Below are 21131 nucleotides of genomic sequence, written 5' to 3' on the forward strand. Positions count from 1 at the left end.
CCTCCCGGTGGGCTCGCTCCAACCCCCACCCAACGGGCTTTTAGCTTGGCCCTGCTGAACCACCTCCTTTGGGGAAGGGGGAAAACTTTCAGGACCCCAACCCTCGGTGAAATCAGTTTCTTTCTCTGCGAAAGCTGGGCCCTTTTCCTAGAAACCCCCTAAACTTTAAACTGTTTTGGAATGTAACACCAGCCCAAAAAAGGCAGGTCCCGCAAACCTGAAAGAATCTCAAAAGCAAAAAATCTCAGGCTGTCCTCCCCTGCTCTCAAGAAAAACTTAAAAAGTCTCAAAGAAATTTAAAAAAATGAAAAAAAAAAGAAAAGAAAACAACAACTTCAAAAAGCCCAAAAAAAAATTTAGAAAAAATAAAATTCCAGAAAAATGAAGAAAAACAAAAATTAGTGTTTTGGAAAAAAAAAAAAAAAATTAAAAGAAAAAAAGAAAAAGGAAAAAGTAAAAAAAATAAAAAATTTTTCCCCCAAAAAAAATAGGGAAACAGGTGAAAAAAAAAAAAAAACCAAAAAACAAATTAGAAAAAAAACAAAAAAAAAAACAAAACCCTCAAAAAAAGTTTTAAAAAAAAATAAAAATAAAAAATTGGGAAAAAAAAATTCACTAAAAAAAAAAAAAGAAAAAAACAGCAAAAAAAAAACATTTAAAAAAACCAAACAAAAAAAAAAAAAAAAAAAAAAAATTCAAAAAAAAACTAAACAAAAAAAAAAATTAAACCAAAATACCCAAACAAAAAAAAAAAACAAAAAAAAAAACCAAACACTTCAAAAAAGAAATTAAAAAACAAAAAATAAAAAATTTCTTTCAAAAAAATGAAAAAAAAACAAAATTTTTACAAAAAAACAAAAAAACCCCAAAAAAAATCAAAAAAAAAAACAAAAAACTAAAAACCTTCAAAAAAACCCCAAAAAAAAAAAAAAAAAAGATTCAAAACAAATTAAAAAAATTTACCAGCAAAAAAAAAAAAAAACAAAAAACACCCAAAAATCAAACCCCCATTAAAAAAAGCCAAAAAATATTAAAACTCAAAAATACCAAAAAAAAAAAAATAAAAAATTTTTAAAAAAAATAACATTTAAAAAAAAAAAAAAAAAAAAAAAAAAAATATTAAAAAAAAAAAAAAAAAAATAAAAAAAAAAATAATTTAAATTAAAAAAACAAAAATTTAAAATTAAAAGCAAAAAAAAAAATCAAAAAATAAAAAGGAAAAAACAAAAAACCCATCCCCCACAAAATACAAAAAACTTTTCCCCAAAAAAAGAAACATAAAAACTTTACCCATCCAAAAATCAAAAAAAAACCCTTCCCCTTATTAAAAAAAAAAAAAAAAAAAAAAAAGAAAAAAAAAAAAAAGAAAAATAAAAAACTTCCAAACAAAAAAAAATTTAAAAAAAAAAAAACACACCTAAAATTTAAAAAAAACACAAACAACAAAAACCAAACCCCCAAAAAACAAAACCCAAAACACCTTAAAAAACCCCCCTTTTACAAAAAAAATTTCAAGAAAAACAAACCAAAAAAAGCCACAAAAACAAAGGGCCTCACCAAAAACCCCAAACAAAAAAACAAAAAAAAAAAATTTAAAAAAAATAAAAAAAAAATAAATATAATGGGCCCCCAAAAGAAAAAGAAAAAAAAACAAAAAAACTTTTCCCCAAAATCCCAAACCATTAAAAAATCAAACAAAAACCAAAAAATAAAAAAAGCAAAAAACCAAAAAATATTTTTCTTTAAAAAAAAAAAAAAAAAACTTACCTTCACAAAAATAAAACAAAAAAACAAAAAACCTAAAATTAAAAAAAAAAGGCCATTTTCAAAATCAAAACAATTTCAAACCAAAAAACCACAGGCCCAAAAAACCTTCACAAAAAAAAACTAAATGAAACCCCAAAACCTTAAAACCAAAAACTTACCAAAAACCCAAAAAAAAAAAAAAAAATTAATTTAAAAAAACAAAAAAAAACCAAAAAAACCCCAAAACCATTAAAAAAAATTAAAAGTAAAAAGAAAAAATTTAAAAACCAAACTAATAAAAACAAAAACGTTCTAAAAAAAACAACAAAACAAAAAACCTTTCCCTCCCCAAAAAAGAAAAAAACAAAGTAAAACAAAAAGAAAAAACTTTCCACCAGCAAAAAGTAAAACAACAAAATTTTATACTCCATACCAACAAAATTTAAACCCAGAAAACAGACCCACCTCCAAAAAAAAACTTCCCAAACAACAGAAAAAGCCATACTTAAAAACCCCATTTCCAAAAAAAAACCCAAGGGCAAAAAATTTACAACAAATTTTACCCAAACATTTAAAAAACAATTCCCCACCAAATGCCCCTGCAAAAAAACCCCTTCCTTCCCCACAAACATAACACAAACCCCTAAAAGGCCACAAAAAAAAAAAACCAAACCCATCCCCTAGCAAAAACCCAAACCACCCAAAACACCACCCACATCTCCAAAATACCACCACCAAACCAAATTTTACCAAAACCACAAAATTAGCAAAACACTCAAAATGCCCATCCCAAAATGCCACCACATCAAATGCGCACCACCTCCCCCCAACACCCACCAAAACCCGGGCAAACCCCCAACCCCCCCCCATCCATAAACCCCAGAAAACAAACCACCCCCCAAAATGAAAACAAAATTTACCTTCTCACCTTTACTATTATGCCCCTTGCCAAAGCAAAAAAATAAGCAAAAAAACAAAACAGCAAAACAAGCCTCCTCTTTACCGCCATTTGTCAAAACCCCAAAATTCCTGCCCCATCACACACCAACCCAAAAAAAACCCACCATCCATTCACCATCCATCCCACGCCGACAAAAAGCCCCCCCAAAACTAATCCCCCCCCAAAAAATCCAACTTTCCCCAAAAATACAAAACCCCATAAAACCCCCCAACACCAAAGAAAATAAATACCTTCAAAACCCCCCAAACCCGCCACCTAAAACCTTTCGGCTAACCAACAAAAACCCACTTTTTAAACCAAAAAAAAAACAACAAAATTCATTAAAAACAAAGGCAAAAAAAAAAAAAAAAATCAAAAAAAATCCCACACCAAATCCCCTTTATTTAAAACCCAAAACTATTTTTAAAAGCCCAAAAAAAAAAGTTAATCAGAGAAACCAGGTTCAAAAAAAAAAAAAGCCGCCCAAACAAAACCCATCCCCACTTTAAAAAAAAAACAAAAAAAAACAAAAAATTAAAATAAACCCAAAAAAACAATACCCTTTAAAACCGCCACAAAAAAGGTAAAAAAACAACCAGGCAAAAAAAAAATTAAAAATTAGAAAAACACAATATTTCCTCTCAGCCCCTTGGAAAAGGCAGACCAAAAAAAAGGTCTTACGCCCAAAAAAAAATTTCAAATGAAAAGTTTTTAAAACAAAACAACGCATATTAAAAAGCAAAAAATAAAAATTTTTAAAAAATTCGGGCCCTTTCCAAAAAAAAAAACCTTTTAAAAAATTAAACCATTCCCCTTGAAAAATGGCAAGGTATAACAAAATTCTCAAAAAAATTAAACTATTTGCAAAAAAGACTCCGCTTAAACAATAAATCAAAAAGACAACTCAAGAAAACCACCTTTTGGCAAGAAACAGGAAAAAAAAGAATTTTAAAGGGACGAAAAAAACATTAATTTTTTTGGGGTTTACACCACCTTTTAGAAAAGGGAACTTCTCAAATTACAAATACATCCCTTTGCCGCATTAAACACATTTAACCCAAAAATTAAAAAAAAAACCATTACAATATTTTCTTTCCCCTTTTTTGCCAAAACGGAAACTTTGCCACACTGGGAAATCTGAATAAAATTTTAATGGGAAATTTCGCCAGAAAGCCAGGCCTGCCTTTTCACAACTACAGTAAAACAACCGGGCCAAAAAACACCAAAAAGCAAAAAAGGCCCCCAAAAAAAAAATTTAAACTTAATGCCCGCCAAAAAACCAATTAAAACCATTACAAAACCCTTTTTCCACCGCCCCGCTTTTAAAATTTAACGCGCGCAAAAAAAGGGCCCCACCACCGCCACAAAAAAGGGAAAAAATTGGCAAAACAAATTTTTTTAAATTCCCTCATTTCCAAAAAAAAAAAAAAAAAAAAATAAACCAACCAAACACCACTTATCTGGCAAATTTTTTTCCCTCTTTAAAATTGCTTTTCTCAAATTTTTTTTTTAAAAAAAGTTGGATCTGCTTTTTAGTGAAAAGGGAGTTTTCAACTTCCTCTATAAGCAGCAGGGAAGGGGTAATGGCTGTATTGAACCTCTGTTGACTAACTTCTGGTACTGGGTGGGCATGACCAGGTCCTGAGAAACTCCAGGTTTTTTAGGTTTGCTATTTACCTTTTGTGTTTGTGTTGGATGTTTTATAACTTCTCTTCTGATCTATTGGCTTGCAGTCAGGGCAACGTACCCAACACAGCTGTGCAATCCTCTTCCTATCTTCTCTGTTGTGTGAAGCCTGCACCACCCTATGGAGTCCACACCCCACCCAGGGTCTGCATAGCATGTGCTGGCATCAGAAGCTGAAGTTGGTAATTAGCTGAAGGTTGTGAGGGAAATTCAGAAAGAAGCATGTGTCCTCCCTTTAATACACTGTCATCCTTCCACATATCCAAATTTGCAAATTCAGTTCTTTGGATTATTCTGTCTCTTGTGAGCTTTGAAATTCCAATCCATAGCAAAAGACACCTGAGGCAGAGTCCTGAGCACAATCAATTTATTAGACCAGTAGTTCCTTAGCAATTGGATCTAAGATCCAAGACCCAAGCAAGTGGATCCTTCCACCAGGCCAAAAATCCTATGCTCATGGAGAAAAGGATTTTATAGATCCTTAGACGGTCTTATCAAAAGCAGGAAAACTCCTATAATCGGCTTTAGGCAATGTCCATCAACCATAACTATTTTGGCAGTAGGCCATCAATTACCCAGTATCAATTAGCAGTGTTTTTTCAGGAATATTTAGGAACTTTCTATAGATCATAAGACACTGTCAGTAAAGTTTTGGGCCCTGTCATTTGTCAGCAATGTTTTACAAAAACAACTTTCATACACTAGAGCAAAGAAGTTGTGTTTTTTCATTCATAGTTTGCTAAAAGTACATTCATAGTAGTCCTAGTACAAGTTAATAAAAATCATAATAGGCCTAATACAAGTCTATCCTATAAATAAATAAAATTAATATAATCATCAATATATAATAAATTGATGTAAATAATATAATTAATTAACATGACTCTTATTCATATAGCATTAATTAAATCAAATTTAACTCTATTCTACTCAACTTATTGATAAAAACACTGATATCCATAAATCATAATGGCATGAGTAAATACTGATAAAATTGAGTAAAGGTATCAAAATTCTCTTCATGCTCTTCAGAATCTTTTGTTCACACTGACTTCTTTGCTTTAAACATGTGGCCACTATTGTAGTATTGGCCTACATTTTCTCCCTCTCTCCTGGAATATATTAGTCTCCTAATAGTTTTTCTGACTCTATCTACCATTTTATCTTTCAGAGAACTAGAAAAGTGTAACACAGGGGTTACCATGTCTCTTCTTACTCAAAAAGCTACACATGTGCTTCCTCACATATAAGATACAAACTCTTCTCTGGCAATTAAAACCCTTCATTTTAGATTTCAGTCATTCTTTTCAGGCTCACATAACTCTATGTCATAAACCTTCCATCTTTCATTTCCATGTCATTGCTGAGCATATCTGTTATACTTGGAATGTTCTCTAATTTCACTACAACTCTTAGAATTTCCATTTTTCAAAATTCTACAGAAGTGACACATTTTATATGGTCTATCCTGATTTTAGTACCTTTTTCCTGAGAATTACACGGTTTTTACTGTTGGAATACATGGGAGAGCTGTTGGAATACACAGGAGCCATCTCACAGTGGCTGCTGGAGATACAACCTATAATGGATCTTCTCTTGTGAGAGAATGATACAAGGAGACTGAGAAGCAGTAGCTATTCTCTGATTTCTTTAACTGAGAGACCATTGCATTGTCTGACCTCTCACCTCTTCCCTCTGCCTCTAATTTATCTCATTCCCAGTCTACAGCACCTGTGTCAGGAAAGGTTGCCTTGCAACCCCTTCAGATGTTATGATTCACAGCTGTGAAGGCTCTCGAAGAATTAACCTGTTCCTTAACAATTCCCCATTTTTTTTCTTTTTGTTTTTTGCTATTATTTCCCTCCCACATCATGGTCCACACATTGAGGAAAGCAAGGAGCACTATCACTTCTACATGGTTGTAATAGGTGTTGATCTTGTGAAATATGAAGACAAACTTTCTAATGGAGAAGAGGATTGTAGTCAGAATAGGCATTTAAGTCTCTCATCAGTCTCCTGGTTCAGCCCTTCAAAGTGCTGGCTCATTTAATTACCCCAATTAAAAAGTCTTATTGGTGCTCTTCTTCCTTAACTCTGGAACTATCCTTCTCTGGTTCTTCTTGTAAATTCTTGCCCCACGTTCAGGTGCCATATGTTGGTTCAATGTCCCTTCTCTACAGGGACAAATATTCTACCAGTAATCTTAATGTGCTCTTAATTTGCTCACTAAATTCTTTATTCACAGATGGTGCCAAGCTAAACTTTAACATACTCCCCATCCATATCATCACAAATTCTGAATGAATGTATTTCATACTAGTAATATTTTGTTATTTTGCACAAGATAAAAAAATCTTTGGGAAATTTTATACTTCTTTTAATGACCTCATTTTAATGACCCTAAAATAGTCATATCTTAATACTAATATTCTTTTTGGTCATGTCACATGACTTTGAGTTTTGAAATACCATAATATCCAAAGAATGAAAGTTGAAGATCACAAAATAGCAATGAAAGGTGCTTGGTAGACATGAAAAGTCTGCAAGATGTTTTAAATGAAGGCCTTTATCATCTCAAGATTGGATTCTTAAAACTGCCTTCTGGTTATCTCCCTGCCTCATTTCTTACCACTCAAGTCTATCCTCCATTCAAAGCAAGTCTGATCATATCACTTCAATCACCATTCACTAAACTGTAAAACATTCCATTTGCCTCCAGGATTAAATATAAAATATCTTATTTGGCTTTTTAAAGCCCTCCAAAATCTATACCCTTCCTTCCTTTCTATCCTTTTTTTTGTTAATTATAGCTCTTTATATACAAAACATATGCATGGGTAATTTTTCTACATTGACTCTTGCAAAAACTTGTTTAAATTTTTCCTCTCCTTCCCTCCACCTTCTCCCTTAGATGACAGGTAGTCCCATACATGTTAAATATGTTAAAGTATACGTTAAATACAATATATGTATACACATTTATACAGTTATCTTGTTGCACAGGAAAGATCGAATTTAGAAAGAAGATAAAAATAACCTGAGAAGGAAAAACAAAAGTGCAAGCAAAAAATAACAGAAAGAGTTATGTTGTGCTCCATACTCATTTCCCAATATTCTTTCTCTGGGTGTAGCTGGTTCTGTTAATTACAGATCAGTTGGAACTCATTTGGATCCTCTCATTGTTGAAGAGAGCCACATCCATCAGAACTGATCATAATGTAGTATTGTTGTTGAGGTGTATAATGATCTCCTGGTTCTGCTCATTTCACTTAGCATCAGTTCATGTTTGTCTCTCCAACCCTCTCTGTATTCATCCTGCTGGTCATTTCTTATAGAACAATAATATTCCATAATATTTCTATGCCACAATTTATTAAACCATTCTCCAATTGGTGGGCATGCCTTCAATTTCCAATTTCTAGCCACTGCGAAAAAGGCTGCCACAAACATGTTTGCACATATAGGTCCCTTTCCCTTCTTTAATATCTCTTTGGGATATAAGCCCAGTAGTAACATTGCTTGATCAAAGGGTAAGCACAGATTGATAAGTTTTTGAGTATACTTCCAAATTGCTCTCCAGAATGGTTGGATCTGTTCACAACTCCAACAACTATGCATCAGTATCCCAGTTTTCCCACATTCTTTCCAACATTTGTCATCTTTTCCTGTCATTTTAGCCAATCTGACAGGTGTGTAGTGGTATATCAGAGTTGTCTTAATTTGCATTTCTCTGATTAAAAATGATTTGGAACACCTTTTCATATGACTAGAAATAGGTTCAAGTTCTTCATCCAAAAATTGTCTGTTCACATCCTTTGACCATTTATCAATTGGAAAAGGCTTGATTTCTTATAAATTAAAGTCAGTTCTCTATATATTTTGGAGATGAGGCCTTTATCAAAACCTTTGACTGGAAAAAATATTTTCCCAGTTTATTGCTTCCCTTCTAATCCTGTCCACATTAGTTTTATTTGTACAAAAGTTTGTACAACTTAATATAATCGAAATGTTCTATTTTGTGATCAATAATGACCTCTAGTTGTTCTTTGTTTACAAATTCCTTCCTCATCCACAGGTCTGAGAAGTAAACAATCTTATGTTCTTCTAATTTATTTATAATCTCATTCTTTATGCATAGATCATGAACCCATTTTGATCTTATCTTGGTGTATGGTGTTAAGTGTGGTGTAAGTTAAATTTAGGGAGTTGCTTAATAGCTTGTTCTATTTCTTTTTCTAAAATGGAACTATTTAACCAGTGCCTAGTTTCTGCCATATTCATTTCCAATTTTAACAGCAATTTTTGTCAATAATAAATTTTTATCCCAAAAGCTGGGGTCTTTGGGTTTGTCAAAAATTAGATTGCTATAATAATTCACTATTTTGTCCTATGAACCTAACTTATTCCACTGATCAGCTGGTCTGCTTCTTAGCCAACACCAAATGGTTTTGGTGACTGCTACTTCATAATGTAGTTTTAGATAAGGTATAGCTAGGCCACCTTCATTTGATTTTTTTTTCATTAGTTCTTTTTATTGATCTCTCCTTTTATTTTTAGAATTTCAATTTTAATGTTTGATGGTGTTTTTAATTTGCTCTTTTTCTAGCCTTATTAGTTGTAAGCCTAATTCATTGATTTTTTTCTTTCTCTATTTTATTCAGGTAAGCCTTTAGAGTTATAAAATTTCCCCTTATTACTGCCTTGGCTGCATCCCACAATAATGTCTCATTATTGTCATTCTCTTGGGTGAAATTATTGTGTCTATGATTTGCGATTTCACCGAATCATTTTTTAGGATAAGATTATTTAGTTTCCAATTACTTTCTGGTCTGCTTTCTTCTGGCTTTTTATTGAATATATGTTTTATTGTATAATGATCTGAGAAGCATGCATTTACAATTTTGCCTTTCTACATTTGAATTTGAGGTCTTTGTGTCTTAATATTGATGACATATAGGTTTGTATAGGTTCCATGAACTGCTGAGAAGAAAGTGTACTCCTTTCTGTGTGCATTCAGTTTTCTCTAAAAATCTATCATACCTAACTTTTCTAGTGTTCTGTTTACCTCTTTAACTTCTTTCTTATTTATTTTAGGGTTTAATTTATCTAGTTCTGAGAGTGCAAAATTGAGATCTCCCACTATTATAGTTTTGCTGTCTATTTCTTTTTGCAAGTCTCTTACCTTTTCCTTTAGGAATTTAGATGCTGCACTGCTTGGTGCATATATGTTTAATATTGATATTGCTTCATTATCTCTGGTACTCTTTAGTAAGATACAGTTTTCTTCCTTATCTATTTTAATTGGATCACTTTTTGTTTTGCTTGATTTGATCAGGATGGCTACCCCTGCTTTCTTTACTTCACCTGAAGCATAGTAGATTATGCTCCAGCCTTTTACCTTTATTCTGTTTGTATCACCCTGCTTCAAGTATGTTTTCTGTAAACAACATATTGTAGGATTCTGACTTTTAATCCTGTCTGCTATGCACCTCTGCTTTATGGGGGAGTTAACCCATTCACATTTATGGTTAAAACTACTAATTCTGTATTTCCTATCATCTTATTGTCCACAAATTATGCTTTTCTCTTTCCTTCCCCCCTTTCCACTGGGGAAGGGAGTTCCCCAGTGTTAGCCTTATAAGCACCACCTGCCTCATGCAACCCTCCTCTTTAGAATCCCTTCCTTCTCTTGAAGTACCTCCCCTTTTCTTAAACCTCTTCTTTACTATTTCTGTATTCCCTTCTATTTAGCCTACCACTTCGCTTTTTTGCTTTTCCCCTCAAACTTTTCAATGAGATGGGAGAAGTTTCTATGTAAACCAAATATGTCTAATATTTTCTCTTTCACCCAAATCTGGGTGAGAGTAAATTTGCACTATCTTCAACCCCCCCCATCCCCTCAGATATAATAGGGTTGGGGTTTTTTTGCCTCTTCATGAGATGTAGTCTCCCTCTTTTTACCTCCACTTTTCCCTTTTTCTGGTACAATTTCCTTTCCACCTCTAATTCCTTTTTTTTCATTATAACAGTAAAACCAAATTATACATGTACTCCTTATGTCTACTCATAACAGAAATACAGTTCTCAAGAGTTCTTTTTACCTTTTTATGCTTCTCTTGGGTCCTATATTTAGAGGTCAGACTTTTTGTTTAACTCTGTTTTCTTTCATCAGGAATAAATGGAATTCACCCATTTCATTGAATGTCCATCTTCTTCTCTGGAAGAAAATGCTCAGTTTTGCTGGGTAAGTTATTCTTGGCTGCATACCAAGTTTTTTTGCCTTTCAGAATATCAGATCCTTTAATATAGATGCTGCTAGATCCTGAGTGATCTTTATTGTGGCTCCTCAGTATTTGAATTTTTTTCCCTGGCTGCTTGTAGTATTTTTTCCTTGGTCTGATAGTTCTGGATTTTAGCCACAAGATTTCTTGGAGTTTTGATTTGGGAATCTCTTTCAGTAGGTGATTAATGAATTCTTTCAATATCTCTTTTAACTTCTGTTTCTATAACATCCAGGCAGTTCTCTTTGATGATTTCCTGAAAAATAGTGATGTTGGAATCCTATTGTCAACTCAACTTGAAACAAGGTGAAAACTGAAGGGTGATGTCAGTGTGCTGGTGTTAATTCAATAGAATTGATACACTGCTTATTGATTCGCACCTTAGAGTGAATCCTTGCAGGGTGATGGGTTGCTAATACTGATAGACAATAATGCTTGTGTTCACACCTTTAGAGAGCTCATAGAAGCAAGAAATATATAAGTACTCATTGGAGTTTACACGGTTTAGTAACAGATATCCGAATTTACACCTTCCTTAAGCCCTGCCTCCAGAAGGAGTTAACCTTTGGGAGATCACATATATGGAGGAAGTTCTTAGAGCTTAAAAGAATTTCTCTGGAACATTGACTGGGGTCAGAGAGGAGCACTCTGGGAGGAAGCCCATAAGCCCTCTCTTCAAGGCTAAAGAGATTCATTGCATCTTCCACCTTGGTGTTGGCTGGAGGCTGAAGAAAGCAGAGGCAGAAGCCAAGGACAAAGCTGCAAGAGCTATTAGAACCAAGCAGAGAGATAAGCCTCTGAGCTAACTGGGCTACATCGAAGGACACAATAAAAGTTCTGAACTTTTATCAGCTGGCTTCGATTTGGGGCAATTATTTACTTGTAACTGAAACTAAGGCTGCCTCCAGAAAACTTCCCCAAGAAACCCTCTCCCCAAGAGAGAACTCTTATTATTTTAAAGAAGAAAAACATCCAACATAGTGACTAGGTTCTTTTTTTCATCATGATTTTCAGGGAGTCCATATCCTTAGATTATCTCTCCTAGATCTATTTTCTAGGTTTGTTGTTTTCCCAAGCAGGTATTTAAGATTTTTTTCTATTTTTCCATTTTTTTGGTTTTGCTTGACTGATTCTTGGTATCTCCTCAAGTCATTCATTTCCATTTTTTCAAGTCTGATTTTTAATGAATTATTTTTTTATTTACTTTTTAAATTTCTTTTTGTATTTGTCCAATTGAGTTTTTAAAAGGGTTGTTTTGTACTATGGGATTTTTTTCCCATTTTGCCAATTTTTTAAAAAGAATTACTTTCTTTTTACAATTCACAAATTCTGTTTTCCTTGGAATTGTTTATCTTTTCCAATTCACAAATTCTGTTTCCCTGGGAGTTGTTTATCTTTTCCAATTTGCAAATTCTGTTTTTCAGGGAGTTGAATTTTTTAACCACTCTATCTTTTAATGAGTGACATGACTCATCCTGACCCTCTTGCAAAGCTTTCCTTTCCTTTCCCCATTTTTCTTCTAGCTCTCTTTTAAGATTCTTTTTAATTTCTTTTTTGAGAGGTTTACATGATGGGGACCAGATCCTATCCACCTTTGTATCTAGATACAAACTGTTTTTAGTCTCCTCAGGGTTTGAAGTCTGCTCTCTTTCCCTATAGAAGCTAACATTTAGAGCCCACTTTGGTTTTTTACTCATTTTGAAAAAAAAAAAAAAAAAAACTTATGGTCTGCTTATTGAGGGCGGTGGGCTATTCCAAGCTGCCTCTATAGACAACAGGAAGTGGCAGTGAAAAGACAGTGGGACAGCAACCACTGCTTGCACTGGTTTTAGCATTTGTGCTGAAATCAGCAACAGTGGAAAAGCAGCTACTTGGGCAGCTCTGGGACCAATTACTGTCACTGAGCTTGGATCATGCTGAGTCATTCTGGGTGGTGGGTGGGTGTGGCCAGGTGCCCAGAGAGAGTCTAGCATTTGGGGGTTATAGTTTTTACCCCCTGTGTTTATAGTTTCTCTGCTGGTCTACTGGCTTGCTGTCAGGGCAAAGTAGCTCACACTGTGGTAAAGGTCTCCCCACAGATTTTCTGCCAACAGAGACCACACCTTGCCCTCTTCTGGCCAGCTATATGTATGGATTCAAAACTATTAGCATAATTGACTAAATCAGTATCCAAACTAGCAAAAATCTTATAATTATTTCAATATATGCAGAAAAAGCATTTGATGAAATCCAACACCCATTCCTATTAAGAACATAAGAATAAAATAAAATCTTTAAAAATGATCAGTGATACCTATTTAAAACCATCAGCAAGCATCATATGTAATGGGGACAAACTAGAACCATTAGCAATAAGATCAGCAGTGAAATAAGGCTGCCCACTATCACCATTACTATTCAATATTGTACTAGATTTTTTTTTTTGGCAATAAGAAAAGAAAAAGAGATTAATGAGGAATTATTAATGAGGAAATGATGAAACCAAATTATCACTCTTTGCTGATGATATGATGGTAGAGAACCCTAGAGAATCAACTAAAAATCTTTTAAAAACAATTTACAACTTTAGCAAAGTTGCAGGATACAAAATAAATGCACATAAATCCTTAGCATTTTTATACATCACTAACAAAATCCAATAGCAAGAGATACAAAGAGACTTTCCATTTAAAATAACTGTCAATATTCTAAAATATGTGGGAATCTATCTGCCAATGGAAATTCAGGAACTATATGAACAAAACTACAAAACACTTTCCATGAAAATAAATTCAGATCTAATCAGTTTGAAAAACATCAAGTGCTCATGGGTAGGCCAGTGAATATAATAAAAATGACAGTACTACCTAAATTAATATACTTATTTAGGGTCACACCAATCAAACTCCCAAGAAATCATTTTACAGATCTAGAAAAAATAATGACCAAGTTTATCTGGAAGAATAAAAAGTCAAGAATTTCAAGAGAATCAGTGAAAAAAATGCTAATGAAAGTGCTCTAGCTGTGCCAGACCTAGACCTATATTTTAAAACAGCAGTCATCAAAATCATTTGGTACTAAGAAATAGACTAGTTTGATCAGTGGAATAGATTAGAATCACAAGACAAAATAGTCAATAACTATAGCAATCTAGTGTTTGACAAATCCAAAGACTTCAGTTTTGGTGATAAGAATTCACTATTTGACAAAAACTGTTGGGAAAATTGGAAACTGGTATGGAAGAAATTCGGGCTCATCCCACACTTAACACCACATAGCAAAATAAGATTCTAATGTGTTCATGATTTATACATAAATAGTTTCATAAGCAAATTAGAAGAACATTGGATAGTTTACCTCTCAGATCTGTGAAGAAGGAAGGAATTTGTGTCTAAAGAAGAACTGGAACTCATAATTAAACACTAGATGTATAATTTTTATTGCATTAAGTTAAAAAGTTTTTGACAAACAAAACTATTAGTTGTCTATATACATCATTTTTATACTTAATCATTTTTATACTTAAGGATTCTGATAAAGACCTCATTTCTAAAATAGATACAGAATTGACTCAAATTTATAAGAATTCAAGCCATTCTCCAGATAAATGGTTAAAGGATATATACAGACAATTTTCAAATGAAGAAATTAAAACTATTTCTAATTGTATGAGAAGATCACTGTTGATCAGATAAATGCAAATTAAGACAACTCTGAGATACCCCTACACAGCTACATTTTGAAAACAGAAGGACAAATGTTTGAAGGGATGTGGGAAAATTGGGATACTATTACACTTTCGTTTGAATCATAACATGATTCAACCATTCTGGAGTGCAATTTGGTATTATGCCCAAAGAATTGTCAAACTGTGCATACTCTTTTATCCAGCAGTATTTCTACTAGGTTTTGCATTGTAAAGAGATCATAAAGGAGGAAAAGGGATCATCTATGAAAAAATGTTTGTGGTAGCCCTTTTTGTAGTGGCAAGAAACTGAGTGAATGCCCATCAGTTGGATAATGGCTGAATAAGTTTGGTATATGAATGTTATGGATTACATTGTTCTATAAGAAATGATCTGCAGATTGATTTCAGAGAGGTCTGGAAATACTTACAGGAACTGACGTTAAGAGCAGAAGATCATTGTACGTGGCAACATCAATATTATTCTGATTATTATATTTAATAATTAATTCTGATGAATGTGACTCTTTCTAATAATGAGATGATTGATGCCAGTTCCAATGATATCGTGATGAAGAGAACCATCTACACCCAGAGAAAAGAATGTGGGCACTGAATGTGGATCACAACATAACATTCTTATTCTTTTTGTTGTTGTTCATTTGCATTTTGTTTTCTTATTCATTTACTTTTTATTACTTTTTATATATATTGGATTGCTTGACATCTAGGGGAGAGGGTGGGAGGAAGGAGGAGAAAATCTGAAACACAAGACTATGGTAGAGTCAGTGTTGTCAAATTATCCATGCATATGTTTTGAAAATAAAAAATATTTATTTTAAAAAATCAAATAAATGAATAATTTTTAAAATAATATTCCATGCATTTCAATCAGCATGTTTATAAGAGTAATTACTATGTTTCAATCATATTGAAAATTAAATGATCATTTTCCTCCCAAAGAAACTACTTTACCTTCCTACTTTTCTACTTTTCTTAATAATGACTGTAAAAGTCACCTAGATGAAAAACTTTAGATTCAGTTTGACATTTTCCTTTCATCTGATTTATCACTGAGTCCTATAGTTTTCACATACGTTATATTACTCAATCCCTCCCTTCCTCTTTATTCATAGTTGATACCCTGATCAGATCTTTATTATTTCTTGCCTGGCATATTGCAATCACCTTGTAAGTAGTTTCTCTTCAATTGTCTTACTCTTCTCAAATGTATTCTTCACATAGCTACCAAAATACTCTCCATAAACATAGGTCTGAACATATTACTATTTTTTAAAAAATATTTTTAAAAACCCTTCATTTGTTCCTTATTGTCCATAGATTTAAAAATGAATTCCCTTATCTGGCTTTTAAATCCCTTCATAACCATGCTACAAACTACAAAAAATTTGCAGATTTGCAGATTTATTTCAAAATAGTCCCTTCTGCATACTATATATTCCAACTAAATTGACTATTGGCTATTTTATGAACTTGTCCCTTCCTCTTTTACCCCGAAGAATCTTTGCACTACAGATTTCAAACCTATAATGCATTTAATGTATATCTCTACTTGCTAAAATTTTTCTCTTCAATCATTATTTTGTCCATGAAGCTTCCTCTGATTTTCTATAACTGAAAATGGCATTTCTCTTTAAAATCCCCTTACAATACTATGTCTGGATATCTCCTTTGCTGTTATCACATTCTACATTATATTTATGCAAGTACTCATCTTATCCTCTTTTCAGATATAAACTCCTTGAAGACAAGGATTGTTTTGCTATCCCCATCTTATGTGATGGATCCTTGAACACAGTAGTAGTTTAGTACACATTTATTGAATTTTTTCTATAAATCTATGTACCCTGAACTAATTTAATCTTTTTATCTGTCCTTCAAGTTATATTTAAGGCTTCTCAAAGTCCTCTTCCCACTGAACAAGACTATAAAATATATGAGAGGACCTAAAAGAGCACTTTTTTCTTCCTTCACAAGCTTCATAGCAAGATAGAATGAAAACATTTTCCCTATACCCAACCTTTCCTTTCCTGTCAGTTTCCTCCAATCTGTATCATAATAATATGTCAGGACTTCAAATTGAGTTTATGTAGATAAATATCTATTCCTGTAGACACTCATTTGATTGCAATACCTCAAAAATGAATATTTCCCTGAGATTTAAAAAACTTATAACTTATTAATTGTATATATTATAATTCATTAGAAAAATAATATTGATTATTCAAAGACTGAGTCATGAAAAATAATTGATTGAATAAACATTGGTATAGAACTTTGTAATGATACATATACCTTTTTCTTATGAGTAAAGGCAGAATGTTTCAAAAAAGCCCTTGAGAGAAAAGCTGTCTGATATATTCCTTTTGTGGATTTGCTTTGATTCATTTAAATGTTTCCATTTACAGTGAATAATGCAAAATTCCAGGCAGGGAAAAAAAAAGAAACCATGCTATCACAACATGGGAGAGGAGATAGAATAAATTTTTATTTGCATTAGGAAATCTTGATGGATAAAATGAGTTCTAGTTAGTGTCATTAATGATAATTAAACAAAGATCTGTTTTTTCCACTTTAGCTTCTCTCCTTCCCAATCTACTGAGGCCAAAAAAAAAATCTCTTTTTCAGTTTTTTTTTCGTTTTTTTTTTTAATCAAAAAGAAGCATTGTAGGGGCAGCAAAGTAGTACAGTGGATAGAGTACCAGTCCTGAAATCAGGAGGACCTAAGTTCAAATCTGGCCTCAGACACTTAACATTTCCTAGTTTGTGACCTTGGGCAAGTCACAAAACCCCAAATGCCTCAGGAAAAAAAATTATCACTGTATCTGTGATCATAACTTTAGGGTGAAGGAAAAAATGTATTAACAGTTATTATGAGAGGAATGAAGTGTTGTTAGTATATATGGCATTAGAAAAGTTCACAATCCTTAGATCTAGAGTCAAAATCTGGTGAAAAAGATAAAGAAAGAGTGTATTCTTTACATTTAAGTGTCATTGAATTCTACATTTTATATTCCCCTGAATCTGTAATGAACAAATTTTCAGTGTGTGTTTGGGTAAAATATTACCTTGATGATATATAAGGGAGAGCTGCTCCATTTGAAGGACTTTCAAAGGAATCTGGGGAACCTTGTGAATTCAGGGCAAAGGCAGTTATTGATACACTAAAAACAAAACTAATTATACCTCTATCCATTATAAGATAAATTTATTCCTTTTTCTGAAATTGACTAAAACTGAACCAAGTGAAATTAAAAGTTTCCAAGACTGTGGTGAACATGGTCACACTTCCATAGGTTCCCATTTATACCAATTTGTGTGATATGAACTGAAATCTTTGAACTCTCCAATCTGTTTTATTATCATTTCCCTATAGTTAGTGATTTGGAATACATTTTCCTGTTATCTGTTTGGTTGACCATTCTACTTTTGAAAGTTGTTCATATTCTCTGACAACTTATATATTAGAGAATAGTTTTTACTTTGTGTTACATACTTGTGTTATTCTTCAGCATAATTTAGATATCAGATTTTTATTGCTGATATTTGATACGATTTTTTTACTTTTGTTTCTCTTCTAATTCTATACCTTATTTTATTTGTGAAGAAAGTCTTGCAAAATATTATATATTATCTTAGTATCCCCTGTTTAGTTAAGAATTCTCCTTCAAGTTATAGTTTGTGAGTTGCTTGATCTCACTCCCTTCTAATTTCTTTTCATTTTCATAATTCCTAAAACTCCTGAAAAACATGGTTTCCAAAATTCTTTCCTTCTACACATATAACTGAGATTATTGCTATCTTCTCATTTGTACTGTTGTTTTTACTCACTTAGTCTGAGAAGTGAGATACAGATTGAGAATCTCCACCCTAGCTAAATCATTAGTCCCTACAGAGTACTACACAGTAGGGAACATTACATAAAATCTTAATTATTTTGAGAATAGGGAACTTTTGCCCCATCTAATTATTGTGACCTGAACTTGGACAAAGAAAACAATACATGAAAACATTGATTGAGTAAAACTATATTATCATGATTATGATTTTTGAGAAAAGTGGCTTGCAGATTGATTATTCAGAAACATAATTATTATTCCCGTAAGAAGTATAGAATAGTTGTCATAAACAAAACAATTATAACTATTTTCATAATAGAGGAAATAATTCTGGATGAGGAGAAAGGAAGAAACAGTAATAAGTAATGTGTTCTATCACCTTTCTTAAACTAAGGTAAAGAACATTACATGAATTACAAAGTTCTTAGAATTTATCCCAAAGTAATAAACCTAGACAGATGAAAATGGCCTACTCCCGTTCATTTATTATATGCTTTCATTATTAAATATGAAAACAAAAATGTTTTATACATTTTAATCTGGTTGATTTTTAACTTCACTGACTATTCCTCTTTACAGTATCTCAATTTTATATTATAATTTGTCATTTACAAAGTGCAATTCAAAACTACATTTTAATATTTATTATAAATCACACATGATATATATTCATATAAATATCCATGGAAGGCCTTATACTATTGCTACTTGGAACATACTTATTGAATTGAATTAAATCAAGGATGATTTTTATAATTCTATTCTTAATATAATCATAAACTAGATCATAAACTACTCTTTTACTGGCATTATTTTTAGGCCATTTTTACTTAAATTTCTTATTCTTTTTCTCTGTTTTAGGTAAAGTGAGTAGAACTGAATGCAAGCTTCAAGGTTTGTACATTTCACATTATGACAAAATATAAGCAAGTATCAAATGAGTACACAGTAACTATATAAGTATTTCTTGGATAGATTCTGATACCATAGGATTAAACTGTAAATTCTGTTTTCCTCCTTTTGACAATAGGAAAGTAAAGCATACATACATTAAATATTTTATGCAACATAATGTCAAAAGATACAAAATATCTAGAAAGATGAAAACAGAGAAATATTCAACTTGGGAAATAATATCACTGATGATCTTATTTATAAACAGCAGTTGAGTAGAATGTTTGGGACAGAAATTAAGATGGCAGGAGATTTGAGTGAATGTATGCTTGTATAACCAGAGCAAACTACAGTGTGTGTGTATGTGTGTGTGCATGTGTGTATGTGCATATGTGTGTGTGTTGTAGACAGAGAGAGAAAGGGGAAGAAAAAGAAAGTTGGTTGATTAGTTAGTTCCTTTGATTAGGGCTATCCCCAGGCAAAAGTAGAAGATAATAAAAACAATTTCTTTTATTATTCATTTAGCTATTCAGTAGCTATATGTTGTGTAATTACAAAGCACTTTTCTCACTTAATTTCCTCTTTTGAAAAGTTTGGTTCTTTTTCTAAACAGATGTTTGATGTTTCTAGTCAAATCTTCCAGTTCTCTTAACAATCCTTTTATTTCAGATATATTTTCTGAAGGAAAGATAGTGATGCTAATAGGAATGGAAAACAATAGATTAGTATTTACGTTTTTTACTTTGGTCAAGATAGCTTTTAACATTAGTTTTCTCTGGAAAATTCCTTAACTGAAACGTGTATTTTTAATGGTGGAAAATATGCCAGAAGAGAAATGGTTGATTGAATTATTTTTCACTGTATGTTAGTGAGATACGTGAAGTTTTCCCTGAAATTATATAATAACATTTTGCTTAATATTGTTCTGACCAATAATGATTTACAACAATATTATTAATATTATAATGACTAATCTCAATGTTGGACAACAAACTAGAAAATATATTTCATTCCTCTAGGTAGAAAGGGGAAGGGCTATATGAATAGCATGTTCCATACAGTGACGCTGTGTCATTCAGTTTTACTTACCTTATTTTATTTGTTATAATTCATGGATCAGTGCTAGAAGAGAGAAAGTATGAGAAAAGGATAATAAGCAACAATACAATTTGAAAAAACTAATAATATAATTATTACACATAACTTGATAGTTATACATACAAAAATGTATGAATGCAAAGTTTTGTAGTCAATTTCCTAAGAGGCAAATCATTTTAATTGATAATCCAATACTCTTAAACTACAATTTCTTTCAACTTAGTCTTTCACTTATAATAGTGTTTCTATGGATCTAACAATGTCTATAAAATCAGAGAGCTACATACAAAATATAACAGATGTTTTTCATCTGCTATAAGTGCTGTGGTTAACAAATCCCTCCCTGAAAAATAATAATACTTCTCTTCTGTCATGTTTTTTATCCTGTAACTATGAAGCCTTTTTTCCAATTTTTCACTAATTATTTTGTCCAGAACTTAAGTTTTTACTCTCAGCCAGTTTTTACCAGTTTTAACAGAACTCCAACTAACTCAAAGTAAGATCAAATCTGTTCTTTGAATTTTTCTTTAAATTCTATTCGCACTTTTACCTTAACTACTTTGCCCTCTATTGTTTCTCCTGAGTATTTCAGTTTAACTGTTATCTACCATGTTTAAAAGTGTATGGCTGATCTTTGAGCTGGCTGAGGTAAATTTCCCTAGTTCTTCTCTTCAAATTAAAAAAATGAAATTAACCTAAATTATATTTTGATAAACTGTTTTTACTTCCTCTCGTAAAACTGCTCTGTTCAATGAAACTGTGATACTTCTCTGGTGGCTATCAAAAGACTGAAGAGCTATTTCTTTAAGGTTCCTACTCTTGAACACTGTGGAGTTTTGAATAGAGAGATTGGGGAAGAGAAAATGTTGATAATTTTGAAGACATACAATGCCTAAGTAAAAAATATATAATAAGAAAGTAGTTAGGGCTTACTATTAACTGAATTAGAAAAATGTATATAG

General features: G+C 32.2%; 1 long non-coding RNA gene across 1 annotated transcript in view; it reads left to right on the forward strand.

The window, feature by feature from the left end:
- Window positions 1-18880: 18880 nt before the first annotated feature.
- The window catches only part of LOC116420024, a 228646-nt gene continuing 226395 nt past the window's right edge, over window positions 18881-21131 (forward strand). Inside the window, exon 1 of the long non-coding RNA XR_004230351.1 lies at window positions 18881-19071. This is a non-coding gene — a long non-coding RNA (uncharacterized LOC116420024). The remainder of the gene's footprint in view (window positions 19072-21131) is intronic.

The sequence above is a fragment of the Sarcophilus harrisii genome, chromosome 1 (genome assembly GCF_902635505.1).
Source record: "Sarcophilus harrisii chromosome 1, mSarHar1.11, whole genome shotgun sequence".
In the NCBI taxonomy this organism is placed as follows: domain Eukaryota; kingdom Metazoa; phylum Chordata; class Mammalia; order Dasyuromorphia; family Dasyuridae; genus Sarcophilus; species Sarcophilus harrisii.